The 18,927-nt window shown below is 45.8% G+C and overlaps 1 long non-coding RNA gene and 1 pseudogene across 1 annotated transcript; both read left to right on the top strand.

Annotated features, from left to right (window-relative positions):
* The first annotated feature begins 36 nt into the window (after positions 1 to 36).
* Positions 37 to 5,143, top strand: LOC123486352. Its single transcript, XR_006659360.1, has 4 exons — positions 37 to 146; positions 3,673 to 3,882; positions 4,793 to 4,908; positions 5,090 to 5,143. It is a non-coding gene; the product is annotated as an uncharacterized LOC123486352 (long non-coding RNA).
* Positions 5,144 to 5,835: 692 nt separating this feature from the next.
* Positions 5,836 to 14,706, top strand: LOC123481183 (annotated as a pseudogene).
* The last annotated feature ends 4,221 nt before the right edge of the window (positions 14,707 to 18,927 follow it).

Here is an 18,927-nt window from a genome sequence, read left to right on the forward strand (position 1 = left end):
TTGCTTTATTGAGTCTGTTATTGAGAAGGAAGACACACACACACAAATTCACATTTACACACTTACACACTTATATACATACACACTGCTAACAGGCCTGGCTGGACTAGGTTGAAGAGGAGCGGAATGGAGAGGGTCCAGAGCAGGTAAGTTGGTCAGTGTGTGTGTGCCTTTTCTGAAACGCTCCTGAAATAGCAGCCCCTCATATCAGGCTTGGACAGCCTGGGATGCAAATGCAAGTTGGTGATATTTGGAAGTCTCGGCCACGTACACAGGCTCACAGTACGTGGCCTTCAGATTGCAGGCCTGCCTAAGAGTAGGGCAAAACAACTGACTAGGTACTGTTTCAGACGTTATGGGCAGCATAGCTGTGTGGAGGATATACTTTTGGAGGATATACTGTCCTTGTTCAGGGGTTGTTGACAGTGACACACACACACAGATAGACACTGATGTTCACGCATGCATACACACATGTTAACGAATGTTTTGTTTTGTGTTTGAAGGGTCACGTGGTCTTTGTGAAGAGGTCAAGCACACTAGAACACTACCAGCACACAGAGCAATAATCATAACCAGTGGCTGCGGTTCCGGATTGTCTGGAAACCTGATTTGCCGTGGCTAAAGATACAGAGATTTCTGCACATGTGCAGGATTCTTTGTTTTTTACGTAGCTGCTGCTCAGTGCTCCGCTGCAGCTTCCCCCTCCTTGATCGGCGATAAGGGCCATTGTCTGGTGTAGCCTACAAAACTTCATGTTGTACACAAAGGACATGATTGACATGTTCCAACTACTGCCTTCCCTGTCCCAGTAGACTATTAAACATAAACACGTTTTCAGGTTCTTTTTTCAGGAGAGGAGTTGAGTTTGTACACAAAACTCTCAGTTGTTTTTTTGTCCCAATGCAAAACTCAAGTGGGGATTTACATGCAGATATCTAGGCAGCATATCAAACAAGCAAGACACTGACACGCAGTCTAATTAGCGATGTAATGTTCTTTTTTTAATCATCATTGCAAACATTGGCTAAGCAGGAGGCAGACTGATAAAGAAATGTGTGAGTAAGATATGACTGAAATGTCACATCCTCAGTTAAACTAATAATGTATGACCATTAGAAGACTAGAGTTTAGAGAGTTAATCATATGTGCTTATATAAGATGTATATTTGTGTCTTGTAGTTAGGCAAGCAGAAGTGCAAACGTTGAAACCAATAACAGGAGACAGGTTTCAAAACAGATGTCCCCACACAGGGAGGGGGGAGTGAGAGGCTTGCAGAATATTGTGAGAACGCGATAACTATGTATGGGAATAGTGGAAAAATGCAGCCTGCCTGAGCAAGGAGTAGGCTATGATAAGAACTTGTGTGTGTGTGTGTGTGTGTGTGTGTGTGTGTGTGTGTGTGTGTGTGTGTGTGTGTGTGTGTGTGTGTGAGTATAAAAATAATGTGCACCCATTTTGGGGCAGAGCGCTCTCTGAGTAAAGACTTGACAACTGTAAGCTGGGAGATTCTGTCTGTTTATTAGAGATGTATAACCTCTGGGATACAGATTGAGTAATATAACAGTTCAGTTTGAAACATTGAGATGGAAATTCTCGTGACACAGACAGGGAGTCAGAGTAGTAGTGTTATTTTTCAGCAACTCTGGCTGATGATTACGATATGGCAGCAACTACAAAGATTAGTCTACGTCGGCCTTGCATTAAAGAACATAATTGGTTAAGGAAAACTGTGATAAATAAAAAAGTATATCAGTTTCACTTAAGGACCAAAGGATTGACAGCCGTCCCATATAGATTGCAAAATAGTTGGGAAGAGATTTTTGACGTACCGATCCCATGGCATAGTGTTTATGAACTGACACGCAAAACAACACCGGATTCAAAAATTAGAATCTTTCAATTTAAATTATTATATAAAATTCTTGCTACCAATAGAATGTTATTTATATGGGGGATACAATCTTCCCAGCTCTGCAGGTTTTGCTGTGAAGAAACAGAATCATTAGATCATTTGTTTTGGTTCTGTCCATTTGTAGCTTGTTTTTGGACACAGGTCCAGGAATGGCTAAAGGATTGCAATATTTACCTGGAACTAACCTTGCAGATAGCATTACTGGGTGATCTGAAAAGTCATAGTCAATCAATCAATAATATAATAATACTTTTAGCAAAAATGTTTATTTTTAATTCACAATCTGTAGAAGCAATGAGAATAGAAAGGTTCAGAATTTTTGTAAAACATCACAGTACGGTTGAAATATATATGGCAAATAGAAATCCTATATGGATGGTGTTAAGAGATAGATGGGAGGTATTGAATAGAGTTGAAGGATGGGACTAATAACAAATAACAACAAATAATAACAAAGATAGCTAATAATGTAAGCATACTGTGTCCATAATAAGTATATAGGTTGTATGTTGGGAGCTTTTGGGAAGGAGCACAGTTAGAAAGATATGGCATATAGAAGCAAACCGGATGGACACAATGAAAATGATCGGAGAGGTTGAGAGTAGAAGAAGTTCAGGAGCAAAAAAAATAAATAAATAATATATATATATATATATATATATATATATATATATATATATATATAATAGAATTATTGTAAAATTAACTCTGTCCATAAGGTGTAGATAGTAAGTATAGACCGGAAGTAGAGGCCTGGGCATTGTTGTTCACTAATTTACTCCAAGTAGGGAAAGGATGGTGGGGTTGAAAAGTAATAAAGGGGAGTATATATATAAAAAATTAAAAACATGGGGGATTGGAAGTGATGCAGACAATTACATTGATAGAAGATACAATCTATCTGCAATATTAAGCTGATCCATTCCCCCCCCCCAAAAAAAGATTTTTTTTTAAAAACCTAAACAAAAAATATATAAAAAAAAAAAAAACATTAGCCTACGTCATCACACACAACGCAGATTGTTTTTGCTCCAATGTGTAGGGACTACGTCCTGCTTGTGTATCTGTAATATCCGTTACAACAGTAATTCTAACAATTCACTGGTGATACACACACACACACACACGTTTTGATTTAAGCCTTGTTTCTGTTACAGAGGCTTTAGTCTTTAGTTTATTAGCTCAGTATTGGAAATCTGGAATGAATTTTCTTGAGCTCTAAACGAATTTTCTTGAACCCCCCCCCCCATGACACAGTACAAATTGGTCTGACAAATAATGATCTCTCTCTTACCAACCTCATGAATATTCATAGTTTCATAATAAGTTCTGGTGCATGAGCAGCATTCTAGAACTCATGCGATCAGAAAGATATCCGGCCACAGAATGCTCATTACAATGTGAATGGATGGGGGTGGCTCTCCTATCCATCACATAATCATATGCTTGGTGTGTAGGCCTAGTATGATGTAGGCCTAGTATTGTATTCTAACACTTCACTGGTGATACACACACACACACACACACACCAGCTGCTGTTACTGTGTTTTGTTGGTATGATAAAGAACTGCTTTTACGAGGTAAACGAGGTGTGTGTGTGTGTCCAGGTGCTACAACAAAGTGCTACTAGCTGAAACACGAAGGAGAGGAGAGAACTTCAATCACCACTCCTTATGATTCCTAACATTCTTCTCTCTCTCTCTCTCTCTCTCTCTCTCTCTCTCTCTCTCTCTCTCTCTCTCTCTCTCTCTCTCAGGTAGTTTTTGCAACACTATGCTAGGAGAGTGGAGAGGCAGGACTAGGTGGACAAGGGTGTGACCCTTCTCTGTGATTGGTGGACAGAGATTGACGGACAGACAGACGGATAAAGAGGACGAGACAGACTGGAGAGGAGAGACTGAGAGAGAGAGATGGATCACAATGTCAACTTTGAGCTGACTCCTCACCACATGGAGGCTGGCCTGGAGTGAGTATTATTAGACTATACCAATGGAGGCTGCTGAGGGGAGGACGACTCATAATAATGGCTGGAATGGAGTGAATGGAATGGTATCAAACACTCTATGATGTGTTGATGTTTTGGTAAACAGAAGAGAGGGTTAAAATAAGACATTGACAGAGTTAACTGTCTGTTTGATGTTCTTTGAGGCAACTCTTTGAGGCCCAGTTCTGTACAGTACCAGTATCCAGCCAGACCCATTGTTCCCACAGAACAGACTGACTGTGTTTGTTTGACTGTTTGAATAGTCTTTGTTCCTTTGTTGTGTGTGTGTTTGTGTGTCTGTGTGTGTGTGTGTGTGTGTGTGTGTTCTTGTATTACTGAGGAGAATCTTCTGAGTGAGTCACTTCCTGTGGTGTTCAACTGCAGGTTCCCTGGGGAGCAAAAGGCTTGTGATTGTGGTTCCTTTCGAATTAGGTCTTAAAGGCCATGAAATATTTAATATGAAGAGTTGTCAGTGCTTATCAAGGTGGTCAAAGCCTAGTGGTGAGGGAGTGTTTACACGATGTCTGTCTGTTTTTCTGAACAGTGGTTACTGGTTAGGGGTGTGTTTGTTTTTAGTGGTTAGAAGTGTATGTATGTGTGTTTGTCTCCGACCCACTGAAGTACCCTCTCATCTCTCTCTTACTCTATTTCTCCCTCATTTCTCTCTCCTCTCTCTCTCTCATCCTCCCCCTCTCTCTCTCCTCTCCCCCTCTCTCTCCCTCCCTCTCTCCCTCCCTCTCTCCTCTCTCTCCGCCTCTCCCTCCCTCTCTCCTCTCGCTCTCTCTCGCTCCTTCTCTCCCTCTCTCCTCTCCCCCCCCCCCCTCTCTCTCTCTCTCTCTCTCTCTCTCTCTCTCTCTCTCTCTCTCTCTCTCTCTCTCTCTCTCTGTAATAGGAGCCCAGTGGATGAGGAGGGGGTCCATGACTCCTTTAACCAGCTGATAGAGGATCAGAGACAGGAAGCCTTTGAGCTGCAGGAACTACAGAGGGAACTGGATGAGGAGGAAAGAGGTAGTGTTTGTGTGTGCGTTCAAAAATGCGAGTGAGACTGTGTGTGTGACTGCTTGAATGTGTAGGAGGGAAAGACAGAGTGTTAGTGTGCATGTCTTCATGTGTTGGTGTCTGCTGGTGTGAGTTTTATATCTGTGTGTGTGTGTATACAGACATAAACCTCATACTCTCCTATCTCCAGACAGTGTAGCGTACCTGTCCAGCCCTGGTCGGGAGATATGGCGTGGGGGCCAGGGGAGGGGGGAGGAGGGGGAGGAGGGGAGACAGTTAGACCCCCTTATAGAGGAACGCTGGTCCTCCGCCACCCTCAGAGTCCTCTCCTCCATGCCCAGCCGCACCATCGGTAAGTCACCCCTACGACACCCTTATGACACACTTATGAAACCTCTACGACACTGTTATTACAGTCTTAAGACAGCTGTATGTACACCTAACTAGTATTTCTTCTTTTCACACTTCATGAGAGAGAGAGGTAGTTTCAGAAGTCGAAACTATTTCTGCCATTGTTGTGTGACTGTTAGTTCCTCTAGCAGGTGCACCAGCCAGCCGAGTCAGCCAGCCAGTCAGTCAGCCAGTCAGTCAGTCAGTCAGCCAGTCAGCCAGCCAGTCAGTCAGTCAGCCAGTCAGCCACTATCAACCCATCAACAGATACTGTATCTAACACAGTGGCTCTAAAAACACCATGGCACAAACTAGAGTTCTGTCCGTCTATCAGACAGTTTAGGAACCATGCATCTACACACACACCTCTTCACTTTCTCTCCTCTCTCTAGGTCGCAGTCGAGGTGCTATCATCTCTCAGTACTGTAACAAGACCATGAAGTTGAGGAGACGCAGACAGAGCAGACCTTCCATAAAATACTTTTCCCGCTCTGCACGACCCAGTATCCGTGGTTACGGCGTGGAGACGGGAGGCGTGGAGACCGAGGCGTGGATGGGGAGGGTGAGGTCACTTGCGTAAACTTTACACACAAACACACACACACACTGAAATACCAACATTTTTGTTGTAATGATGTCATAACCTACGCATAACTAATGTGTGTGTGTGTCCGTGCATCTGTCCATCTGTGTGTGTGTGTGTGTGTGTGTGTGTGTGTTGTGTGTGTGCTGCAGGGCGTAAGCGTGACCACCTGGTCAACAACCTTCAGAACCTCTCTCTGAGTGACCGGGTCAGGATGCTGCGAGCCATGCCTCTGTCTGTGGCTGAGAAGAGTGAACTAAGGTATCTGCACTCCTCTATCACCCCTCTCTCTCTCTTTCTCCATCCCTCTATCACCCCCCTCTCTCTCTCTTTCTCCATCCCTCTATCACCCCCTCTCTCTCTCTCTCTCCATCCCTCTATCACCTCTCTCTCTCTTTCTCCATCCCTCTATCACCCCTCTCTCTCTCTTTCTCCATCCCTCTATCACCCCTCTCTCTCTCTTTCTCCATCCCTCTATCACCCCTCTCTCTCTCTTTCTCCATCCCTCTATCACCCCTCTCTCTCTCTTTCTCCATCCCTCTATCACCCCTCTCTCTCTCTTTCTCCATCCCTCTATCACCCCCTCTCTCTTTCTCCATCCCTCTATCACCCCTCTCTCTCTCTTTCTCCATCCCTCTATCACCCCCTCTCTCTCTCTTTCTCCATCCCTCTATCACCCCCCTCTTCTCCATCCCTATCACCCTCTCTCTCTCTCTCTCCATCCCTCTATCACCCCTCTCTCTCTTTCTCCATCCCTCTATCACCCCTCTCTCTCTCTCTTTCTCCATCCCTCTATCACCCCTCTCTCTCTCTCTTTCTCCATCCCTCTATCACCCCTCTCTCTCTCTCTCTCTTTCTCCATCCCTCTATCCTGCTGTCTCTATCTCTCTGATGCTCTGAGCCATGCCTCCCTCTGTGGCAGAGAAGAGTGAACTAAAGTATCTGCACTCCTCTATCACCCCTCTCTCTCTCTTTCTCCATCCCTCTATCACCCCTCTCTCTCTCTGTCTTATCCTATCACTCTCTTTCTGTCAGACTCTTCCCTCTCATTATTCTCTCTCTCTCCTCCTCCTCTCTGCAGCTCTATCAATAGTTGTCATGGTCTCATCCTCTATTCCTCTGTCTGTACATCTGTCACTCACTTGTGTATCATCTTGTAACCCCCATCCCTCTCTCTCCCCCCGTCCCTCTCTCTCTCCCCCCGTCCCTCTCTCTCTCCCCCCATCCTTCTGTCTCCCATCATTCCTCTCTCTCTCCCCATCTCTCTCTCTCCAGGAGGTTGGCTGATAGGAAGGGTCTACGCTCCAAACACAGTCAGATCCCCTGCTGTAGCCAGCTGAAGTATAACATCATCAACGTAAGTCACACAGACAAACACAGTCAGATCCCCTGCTGTAGCCAGCTGAAGTATAACATCATCAACGTAAGTCACACAGACAAACACAGTCAGATCCCTGCTGTAGCCAGCTGAAGTATAACATCATCAACGTAAGTCACACAGACAAACACAGTCAGATCCCCTGCTGTAGCCAGCTGAAGTATAACATCATCAACGTAAGTCACACAGACAAACACAGTCAGATCCCCTGCTGTAGCCAGCTGAAGTATAACATCATCAACGTAAGTCACACAGACAAACACAGTCAGATCCCTGCTGTAGCCAGCTGAAGTATAACATCATCAACGTAAGTCACACAGACAAACACAGTCAGATCCCCTGCTGTAGCCAGCTGAAGTATAACATCATCAACGTAAGTCACACAGACAAACACAGTCAGATCCCCTGCTGTAGCCAGCTGAAGTATAACATCATCAACGTAAGTCACACAGACAAACACAGTCAGATCCCTGCTGTAGCCAGCTGAAGTATAACATCATCAACGTAAGTCACACAGACAAACACAGTCAGATCCCCTGCTGTAGCCAGCTGAAGTATAACATCATCAACGTAAGTCACACAGACAAACACAGTCAGATCCCCTGCTGTAGCCAGCTGAAGTATAACATCATCAACGTAAGTCACACAGACAAACACAGTCAGATCCCCTGCTGTAGCCAGCTGAAGTATAACATCATCAACGTAAGTCACACAGACAAACATAGTCAGATCCCCTGCTGTAGCCAGCTGAAGTATAACATCATCAACGTAAGTCACACAGACAAACACAGTCAGATCCCCTGCTCAAATATGACATTGGTCCAGTTCCTGCCCGGATACATTTCAGGCGTTGCATTGCATCAACCAATGGTTGTGCGCCACCACATCATGGACTGCAGTTGGCCATCAGATTGCTGTATCATATGATGTGGTTACTATCTGATATGTTCAACACCTAGTCAGGCCTTGTGAGATCTGGCAGGAGTCTGTCCAACGTAGTCAGGCAGGAACGCCACCACTATCATGTATTACATCATCGTGAGTCACCACCCCGTGACCTCATTCTACTTCCTGTAGTGGGACAGTCGCTCATCTAATGAGGTACTAATTTTATCAGCTGATCTGTCTAGACAGCAATCATCGTGTCTGTCATAGTTTCTGTACAAGTCAGGGGTTTACAGCTCTAGTCTCCCAGCGCTCGCCACACACAGAAACACAGACAGACACACAGACAGACAGATCTTTGTGACAGTAATGTGATGTTGGTGGGTGTTTCCTATAGCTGTGTGTATCAGTATCTACTGATGGTGTTATAGCCCTCTTGCCCAACACTTAATGCCCCTGTGAGCGTGAATCATGAAGTAATTTCCCTTAGACAAGTCCCTACTCATTACGTCAAAGCAGAGTTTCTCAGATGTCAACTAAGTTATTATAAGGCTTTTTTAGTTCATGGGGAAACAGAATGTGTGTGTTCCTATAATTATAATTATCTGCTCAATGGGTTAGTATGTGGACACAAACATTACTGTACTTGACACTGACCTCTCCCTCTCCTCTCCTCTCCTCTAGGCTCTGAGACATAGCTGGTACAGCTGTCTGTCCTTCCTCCACTCCCCTACAGCTGTGGCAGGTAAGTCTCTCTCTCTCTCTCTCTCTCTCTCTCTCCTCTTCTCTCTGTTCTTTCTCACTATCTCTGTTCCTCTTCCCCAGGTGGCGCTGAAGAGGGTGAGCGGTCGTTTCGGCACCGGCGTCCTCTCCTACTTCCTGTTCGTCAAGACCCTCCTCTTCTTCAACGTCTTCCTGTTCCTGGTCACGGTTTTGTTCCTGGCCCTGCCCCAGGCAGTACACCCCCCCAGGTTAACCCAGGGACACGTAGCCTTCTCTGGGCTGGAGCTGCTCACTGGAGGGGTAAGAACCAGACATTCACCTCATACCAAACATACTGTCCCATACCCCCAAACAGCACCAGGCATTACACCCCTCCAGGCTGCTCACTGGAGGGGTATCCCCTCATACCAAACATACCTCCCCCTCTCCGTCCCCCGTCTCACTCTCTCCCTCCTCTCGCTCTCTCTCTCCTCTCTCTCTCTCTCTCTCTCTCCCTCTCCCCAGGGTTATTTCTCAGACTCAGTGATGTACTATGGTTACTATAGTAACTCTACCCTGTATAAGAACTGTAGTGTCAGTAGTAGCGGTATGGACCAGCAGCCCAGTCACTCTCCATCTAAAAGGACAATGGAAACAGACTGTGGAGTGAAGCTGTCCTACAACATGCCCCTGGCGTACTTCTTCACCATAGGAGGGGCTTTCTTCATCACCTGCATCATCCTCGTCTACAGGTGTGTGTGTGTGGGGGGGGGGGGGTGTCTCTGTCTTTCATCAGAGAGAGAGAGACTACTTCAGTGTACACTGAGTATACCAAACATTAGGAACACCTTCCTAATACTGAGTTGCACCCCCTTTTGCCCTCAGAACAGCCTCAATTTGTCAGGGTTATGGACTCTACAAGGTGTTGAAAGCGTTCCACAGGGATGCTGGCCCATGTTGACTCCAATGCTTCCCACAGTTGTGTCAAGTTGGCTGGATGTCCTTTGGGTGGTGGGCCATGCTTGATACACACGGGAAACTGTTGAGCATGAAAAACCCAGCAGCGTTGCAGTTCTTGACACACTCAAACCGGTGCACCTGGCACCTACTACCATACCCCGTTCGAAGGCACTTCAATCTTTTGTCTTGTCCATTCACCCTCTGAATGGCACACATACACAATCCATGTCTCAATTGTCCCAAGGCTTAAAAACCCTTCTTTAAACCGTCTCCTCCCCTTCATCTACACTGATTTGAAGTGGATTTAACAAGTGACATCAATTAGGGATCATAGTTTTCACCTGGATTCACCTGGTCAGTCTGTCATGGAAAGAGCAGGTGTTCCTAATGTTTTGTACACTCAGTGTATTTAGATGTTAAATGACAGGACTAACAGTTCACAAAGTAAGGGGGTGTGTGTGTCCTCCCCCCAGCATGTCCAAGTCGTTTGGTCAGAGTTTCCGTATAGACAAGTCTCATGGTATCCTGGCGATGAAGGTGTTCACTTCCTGGGACTTTAAAGTCATCAAGAAGACCTCCGTCAAACTCCGCTCTGAAAACATCTGCACTCAACTCAAGGTAGGGACACGTACAGATGCACGCTCCTTTGACACGTACACACACAGTTTGTGGTTGTCCGGTATCCTTTTGAACTTCCAGGTCAATATTGAGCTACTCCAGTTTGTTTTCTTTTAATTTGTCAAAGGACATTCTCCTTACAGCGTCCTATACATCCCACACACTCCCATACACACACACACACTCCCATACACACACACACTCCCATACACACACACACACTCCCAAACACACACACACTCCCATACACACACACACTCCCATACACACATACACTCCCATCACACATACACACACATGCAATAATGTTGTTAGTCAGTCAGGAATGTGATGACATAAGATATTTGTTTTGTTTTGCAAAAAACTTGAAGAGGAAAATGCTAATTTGCCTAATTAATCATGATCAGTTGTTAACGGAGACTAATCGTAACCATGTCTCTCTCTCTCTCTCTGTAGGAGTTGTTAGAGGAGACTTATCGTAACCATGTCTCTCTCTCTCTCTGTAGGAGTTGTTGGAGGAGACTAATCGTAACCATGTCTCTCTCTCTCTTCTGTAGGAGTTGTTGGAGGAGACTAATCGTAACCATGTCTCTCTCTCTCTGTAGGAGTTGTTGGAGGAGACTAATCGTAACCATGCTCTCTCTCTGTCTGTAGGAGTTGTTGGAGGAGACTAATCGTAACCATGTCTCTCTCTCTCTCTCTCTCTGTAGGAGTTGATAGAGGAGACTAATCGTAACCATGTCTCTCTCTCTCTCTCTCTGTAGGAGTTGTTGGAGGAGACTAATCGTAACCATGTTCTCTCTCTCTCTCTGTAGGAGTTGTTGGAGGAGACTAATCGTAACCATGCTCTCTCTCTCTCTGTAGGAGTTGTTGGAGGAGACTAATCGTAACCATGTTCTCTCTCTCTCTGTAGGAGTTGTTGGAGGAGACTAATCGTAACCATGTCTCTCTCTCTCTCTGTAGGAGTTGTTGGAGGAGACTAATCGTAACCATGTCTCTCTCTCTCTGTAGGAGTTGTTAGAGGAGACTAATCGTAACCATGTTCTCTCTCTCTCTGTAGGAGTTGTTGGAGGAGACTAATCGTAACCATGTCTCTCTCTCTCTCTGTAGGAGTTGTTGGAGGAGACTAATCGTAACCATGTTCTCTCTCTCTCTCTCTGTAGGAGTTGTTGGAGGAGACTAATCGTAACCATGTCTCTCTCTCTCTCTGTAGGAGTTGTTGGAGGAGACTAATCGTAACCATGTCTCTCTCTCTCTCTGTAGGAGTTGTTGGAGGAGACTAATCGTAACCATGTCTCTCTCTCTGTAGGAGTTGTTAGAGGAGACTAATCGTAACCATGTCTCTCTCTCTCTCTGTAGGAGTTGTTGGAGGAGACTAATCGTAACCATGTCTCTCTCTCTCTCTGTCGGAGTTGTTGGAGGAGACTAATCGGAAGCTTGTCTCTCTCTCTCTCTGTAGGAGTTGTTAGAGGAGACTTATCGTAACCATGTCTCTCTCTCTCTCTGTAGGAGTTGTTAGAGGAGACTAATCGTAACCATGTCTCTCTCTCTGTAGGAGTTGATAGAGGAGACTAATCGTAACCATGTCTCTCTCTCTCTCTGTAGGAGTTGTTGGAGGAGACTAATCGTAACCATGTCTCTCTCTCTCTCTCTGTAGGAGTTGTTGGAGGAGACTAATCGTAACCATGTCTCTCTCTCTCTCTGTAGGAGTTGTTGGAGGAGACTAATCGTAAGCATGTCTCTCTCTCTCTCTCTGTAGGAGTTGATAGAGGAGACTAATCGTAACCATGTTCTCTCTCTCTCTTCTGTAGGAGTTGTTGGAGGAGACTAATCGTAACCATGCTCTCTCTCTCTCTGTAGGAGTTGATGGAGGAGACTAATCGGAAGCATGTCTCTCTCTCTCTCTGTCTGTAGGAGTTGTTAGAGGAGACTAATCGTAACCATGTCTCTCTCTCTGTAGGAGTTGTTAGAGGAGACTAATCATAACCATGTCTCTCTCTCTCTGTAGGAGTTGTTAGAGGAGACTAATCGTAACCATGTCTCTCTCTCTCTCTCTGTAGGAGTTGTTAGAGGAGACTAATCGTAACCATGTCTCTCTCTCTCTCTCTGTAGGAGTTGTTGGAGGAGACTAATCGTAACCATGTCTCTCTCTCTCTCTGTAGGAGTTGTTGGAGGAGACTAATCGTAACCATGTCTCTCTCTCTCTCTGTAGGAGTTGTTGGAGGAGACTAATCGTAACCATGTTTCTCTCTCTGTAGGAGTTGTTGGAGGAGACTAATCGTAACCATGTCTCTCTCTCTCTCTGTAGGAGTTGTTGGAGGAGACTAATCGTAACCATGTCTCTCTCTCTCTGTCTGTAGGAGTTGTTGGAGGAGACTAATCGGAAGCATGTCTCTCTCTCTCTCTGTAGGAGTTGTTAGAGGAGACTAATCGTAACCATGTCTCTCTCTCTCTCTGTAGGAGTTGTTAGAGGAGACTAATCGTAACCATGTCTCTCTCTCGTCTGTAGGAGTTGTTAGAGGAGACTAATCGGAAGCATGTCCAGAAGACAGTGTGTCAGAGAATAGGACGTGTGACAGTACATGGTCTGGCATGGTTCATCTGTATAGGCAGTACTGTGGCCTGTGTTCTAGCTCTGTACTACTTCTCTGAGTACATGCACAAGGTAAGAGACACACTTTTTCAGCTCCTGTACATTGCTTTCATCCTCCACTTTCATCTTCCACCTTCACACCTTCTTCCTCTCCTCCTCCCTCCCTCTCTAGGACCTCCAGTACAGATCTCGTATTCCCACTAAGGACCCTCTCCTGAAGGAAGCAAGTCTGTTAGCCCTGCCAGTCGTAGTGTCTCTCATCAACCTCCTGCTCCCTGGCCTCTTCAACGCTACTGCCTGGATGGAGGAGTACGACTCGCCCAGCGTACACACATACGTCGCCATCAGCAGGTAGAGGGGTGGAACTGCAGTCCACAAACTTAATTTAGACGTTTTTGTGTGGATGGAGGAGTATGACTCCCCCATCGTACGCACATACGTCGCCATCTGTAGGTAGAGGGGTGGAAGTGCATCCTACAGACTTAATGGGAAGTTAATGGAGAGTTTATGGAAATCAAGAGTCTTGCTAGTTGACAGAAGCGTGTGTGTTTGTTCTAAACATTTAAAAAGTCTACTATTTGTGTGTTTGAGGAACCTGATGTTGAAAGTGAGCGTGCTCGTAGTGCTGTGCTTCCATTGGCTGGGCCGGATCGCTTCTGACCCCAACAGCATCGGCCTGCAGGTGAGAGGAACATTTGCGTTCCAGCATTCCGATTCTGTCCCAACGTTCCAATTACAGCATTATCTACTCGACAGTGTCCAGAACTATTTTGCTCAAAATGAAATCTGTGCTGCTGTTATGACTGGTGTCTCCTGTGTTGTTGTTGATATTGATGATGTTGATATGATGATGTAATGTTGTTGATATTGAGGATGTTGTTGATATTGTTGATGTTGATATTGATGATGTTGTTGATGTGGTTAATATTGATGTTGTTGATATTGATGATGATGTTGATATATAGTCCTGTGTAGCTCAGTTGGTAGAGCATGGCGCTTTGCAACGCTAGGGTTGTGGGTTCGATTCCCACGGGGGGCCAGGATGAAAATGTATGCACTCACTAACTGTAAGTCGCTCTGGATAAGAGCGTCTGCTAACTGAATAAATTGTCAAATGTAAATATTGATGTTGTTGTTGATGTAGTTTCTTGTGTTGTTGTTGTCAGTGCTGGGAGAGTTTTGTAGGACAGGAGCTGTACCGCTTCCTCCTCATGGATTTCATCTTTACCATACTGGACACCTTCTTTGGAGAGTTCCTCTGGAGGTGGGTACTCTGTCTGTCTCGCTCTCTCTCTCTCTCTCGCTCTCTGTCTGTGTCTCTCGCTCTCTCTCTCTGTCTCTCTCGCTCTCTCTCTTTCTCTCTCTCTCGCTCTCTGTCTGTGTCTCTCTCTCTCTCTCTGTCTGTGCGCTCTGTGTCTCTCGCTCTCGCTCTCTCTCTCTCTCTCCCTCATATTTTCTTGCTCATAAACTCCGCAACTCTTTCAACCCATTATACAGTCTCTATCGCTTTCTTTCCCATTCTCAATCCTTTATCCCTTATTATTCTCTCTCTCCTTCTCTCCCTCTCTCCTTCTCTCTCTCTCCTGCAGGTTGTTTTCTCAGAGAGTGTTGAAGAGGAAAAGGAAGCCTGTGTTTGACATCGCCAGGAACGTGTTGGAACTCATCTACGGACAGACACTGGCCTGGTATGACCTCTAACGGCCCTAAACCTAACCTTAACCCTACACCTAGCCTTAACCCTGGCCTGGTATGACCTCTAACCCTGGCCCTAAACCTAACCTTAACCATACACCTAGCCTTAACCCTGGCCTGGTATGACCTCTAACCCTGGCCCTAAACCTAACCTTAACCCTACACCTAGCCTTAACCCTGGCCTGGTATGACCTCTAACCCTGGCCCTAAACCTAACCTTAACCATACACCGAGCCTTAACCCTGGCCTGGTATGACCTCTAACCCTGGCCTAAACCTAACCTTAACCCTACACCTAGCCTTAACCCTGGCCTGGTATGACCTCTAACCCTGGCCCTAAACCTAACCTTAACCATACACCTAGCCTTAACCCTGGCCTGGTATGACCTCTAACCCTGGCCCTAAACCTAACCTTAACCCTACACCTAGCCTTAACCCTGGCCTGGTATGACCTCTAACCCTGGCCCTAAACCTAACCTTAACCCTACACCTAGCCTTAACCCTGGCCTGGTATGACCTCTAACCCTGGCCCCTAACCTTAACCCTACACCTAGCCTTAACCCCTGGCCTGGTATGACCTCTAACCCTGGCCCTAAACCTAACCTTAACCCTACACCTAGCCTTAACCCTGGCCTGATATGACCTCTAACCCTGGCCCTAAACCTAACCTTAACCCTACACCTAGCCTTAACCCTGGCCTGGTATGACCTCTAACCCTGGCCCTAAACCTAACCTTAACCCTACACCTAGCCTTAACCCTGGCCTGGTATGACCTCTAACCCTGGCCCTAAACCTAACCTTAACCCTACACCTAGCCTTAACCCTGGCCTGGTATGACCTCTAACCCTGGCCCTAAACCTAACCTTGTACACTTGAGTCTCTGTGTTGTGGCGTTTGGTTGTTGTAGTGATGTATCATGTCTGTGTTGGGGTGTTGTAGTGATGTTGTATTGTCTGGAGGTTGGGGTTGTTGTAGTGATGTTGTATCATGTCTGTGTTGTGGAGGTTGGGGGTGTTGTAGTGATGTTGTATCATGTCTGTGTTGGGGTGTTGTAGTGATGTTGTATTGTCTGTGTTGTGGAGGTTGGGGTGATGTTGTATCATGTCTGTGTTGTGGAGGTTGGGGGTGTTGTAGTGATGTTGTATCATGTCTGTGTTGTGGAGGTTGGGGGTGTTGTAGTGATGTCTGTGTTGTGTAGGTTGGGGGGGGTTGTAGTGATGTTGTCGTGTGTTGTGGAGTTTGGGGGGTTGTAGTGATGTTGTGTAGGTTGGGGGTGTTGTAGTGATGTTGTATGATGTCTGTGTTGTGTAGGTTGGGGGTGTTGTAGTGATGTTGTCTGTGTTGTGTAGGTTGGGGGGTTGTAGTGATGTTGTATCATGTATGTGTTGTGGAGGTTGGGGGTGTTGTAGTGATGTTGTATCATGTCTGTTGTGTAGGTTGGGGGTGTTGTAGTGATGTTGTCTGTGTTGTGGAGGTTGGGGGTGTTGTGTGATGTTGTATCATGTCTGTGTTGTGGAGGTTGGGGTGATGTAGTGATGTTGTATCATGTCTGTTTGTAGGTTGGGGGTGTTGTAGTGATGTTGTATCATGTCTGTGTTGTGGAGGTTGGGGGGTGTTGTAGTGATGTTGTATGATGTCTGTGTTGTGGAGGTTGGGGTGATGTTGTATCATGTCTGTGTTGTAGAGGTTGGGGTGTTGTAGTGATGTATCATGTCTGTGTTGGGGGTGTTGTAGTGATGTTGTATTGTCTGGAGGTTGGGGTTGTTGTAGTGATGTTGTATCATGTCTGTGTTGTGGAGGTTGGGGGTGTTGTAGTGATGTTGTATGATGTCTGTGTGTAGGTTGGGGGTGTTGTAGTGATGTTGTATCATGTCTGTGTTGTGGAGGTTGGGGGTGTTGTAGTGATGTTGTATCATGTCTGTGTTGTGGAGGTTGGGGGTGTTGTAGTGATGTTGTATCATGTCTGTTGTGGAGGTTGGGGGTTGTAGTGATGTTGTATCATGTATGTGTTGTGGAGGTTGGGGGGTTGTAGTGATGTTGTATCATGTCTGTGTTGTGGAGGTTGGGGGGGGTTGTAGTGATGTTGTGTAGGTTGGGGTGTTGTAGTGATGTTGTATGATGTCTGTGTTGTGTAGGTTGGGGTGTTGTGGTGATGTTGTATCATGTATGTGTTGTGGAGGTTGGGGGTGTTGTAGTGATGTTGTATCATGTCTGTTGTGTAGGTTGGGGGTGTTGTAGTGATGTTGTCTGTGTTGTAGAGGTTGGGGGTGTTGTAGTGATGTTGTATCATGTCTGTGTTGTGGAGGTTGGGGTGATATGTGATGTTGTATCATGTCTGTTGTGTAGGTTGGGGGTGTTGTAGTGATGTTGTATCATGTCTGTGTTGTGGAGGTTGGGGGGGTTGTAGTGATGTTGTATGATGTCTGTGTGTAGGTTGGGGGTGTTGTAGTGATGTTGTATCATGTCTGTGTTGTGGAGGTTGGGGTGATGTTGTATCATTTCTGTGTTGTAGAGGTTGGGGGGTGTTGTAGTGATGTTGTATGATGTCTGTGTTGTGGAGGTTGGGGGTGTTGTAGTGATGTTGTATCATGTCTGTGTTGTGGGGGTTGGGGGTTGTAGTGATGTTGTATCATGTATGTGTTGTGGAGGTTGGGGGTTGTAGTGATGTTGGGTGTGTTGTAGTGATGTTGTATGATGTCTGTGTTGTGTAGGTTGGGGGTGTTGTAGTGATGTTGTCTGTGTTGTGTAGGTTGGGGGGTTGTGTGATGTTGTATCATGTATGTGTTGTGGAGGTTGGGGGGTGTTGTAGTGATGTTGTATCATTGTCTGTTGTGGAGGTTGGGGGTGTTGTAGTGATGTTGTATCATGTCTGTTGTGGAGGTTGGGGGGTTGTAGTGATGTTGTATCATGTCTGTGTTGTAGTGATGTTGTATCATGTCTGTGTTGTGGAGGTTGGGGGGTGTTGTAGTGATGTTGTATCATGTCTGTGTTGTAGTGATGTTGTATCATGTCTGTGTTGTGGAGGTTGGGGTGTTGTAGTGATGTTGTATCATGTATGTGTTGTGGAGGTTGGGGTGTTGTAGTGATGTTGTATGATGTCTGTGTTGTGGAGTTTGGGGGTGTTGTAGTGATGTTGTATGATGTCTGTGTGTAGGTTGGGGGGTGTTGTAGTGATGTTGTATCATGTCTGTGTTGTGGAGGTTGGGGTGATGTTGTATCATGTCTGTGTTGTGGAGGTTGGGGGTGTTGTGGTGATGTTGTATCATGTATGTGTTGTGGAGGTTGGGGGTGTTGTAGTGATGTTGTATCATGTCTGTGTGTAGGTTGGGGGTGTTGTAGTGATGTTGTATGATGTCTGTGTTGTGGAGGTTGGGGTGATGTATCATGTCTGTGTTGTGGAGGTTGGGGGTGTTGTAGTGATGTTGTATCATGTCTGTTGTGTAGGTTGGGGGTGTTGTAGTGATGTTGTATCATGTCTGTGTTGTGGAGGTTGGGGGGTTGTATTGATGTTGTATCATGTCTGTGTTGAGGAGGTTGGGGGGTTGTAGTGATGTTGTATCATGTCTGTGTTGTGGAGGTTGGGGGGGTTGTAGTGATGTTGTGTAGGTTGGGGGTGTTGTAGTGATGTATCATGTCTGTGTTGTGGAGGTTGGGGTGATGTTGTATCATGTCTGTGTTGTGGAGGTTGGGGGGTGTTGTAGTGATGTTGTATGATGTCTGTGTTGTGGAGGTTGGGGGTGTTGTAGTGATGTTGTTTCATGTCTGTGTTGTGGAGGTTGGGGTGATGTTGTATCATGTCTGTGTTGTGGAGGTTGGAGGTGTTGTAGTGATGTTGTATCAAGTCTGTTTGTGTAGTTTGGGGTGGTGTAGTGATGTTGTATCATGTATGTGTTGTGGAGGTTGGGGTTGTAGTGATGTTGTATCATGTCTGTGTTGGAGGAGGTTGGGGGGTTGTAGTGATGTTGTCATGTCTGTTGTGTAGGTTGGGGTGATGTTGTATCATGTCTGTGTTGTGGAGGTTGGGGGTGTTGTAGTGATGTTGTATCATGTCTGTTGTGTAGTTGGGGTGGTGTAGTGATGTTGTATCATGTATGTGTTGTGTAGGTTGGGAGTGTTGTAGTGATGTTGTATCTGTATGTGTTGTGGAGGTTGGTTGTAGTGATGTTGTATCATGTCTGTTGTGTAGGGGGGTGTTGTAGAATGCTTGATCTGTATGTGTTGTAGTGAT

This window comes from Coregonus clupeaformis, unplaced genomic scaffold (genome assembly GCF_020615455.1).
Source record: "Coregonus clupeaformis isolate EN_2021a unplaced genomic scaffold, ASM2061545v1 scaf1166, whole genome shotgun sequence".
Taxonomy (NCBI): domain Eukaryota; kingdom Metazoa; phylum Chordata; class Actinopteri; order Salmoniformes; family Salmonidae; genus Coregonus; species Coregonus clupeaformis.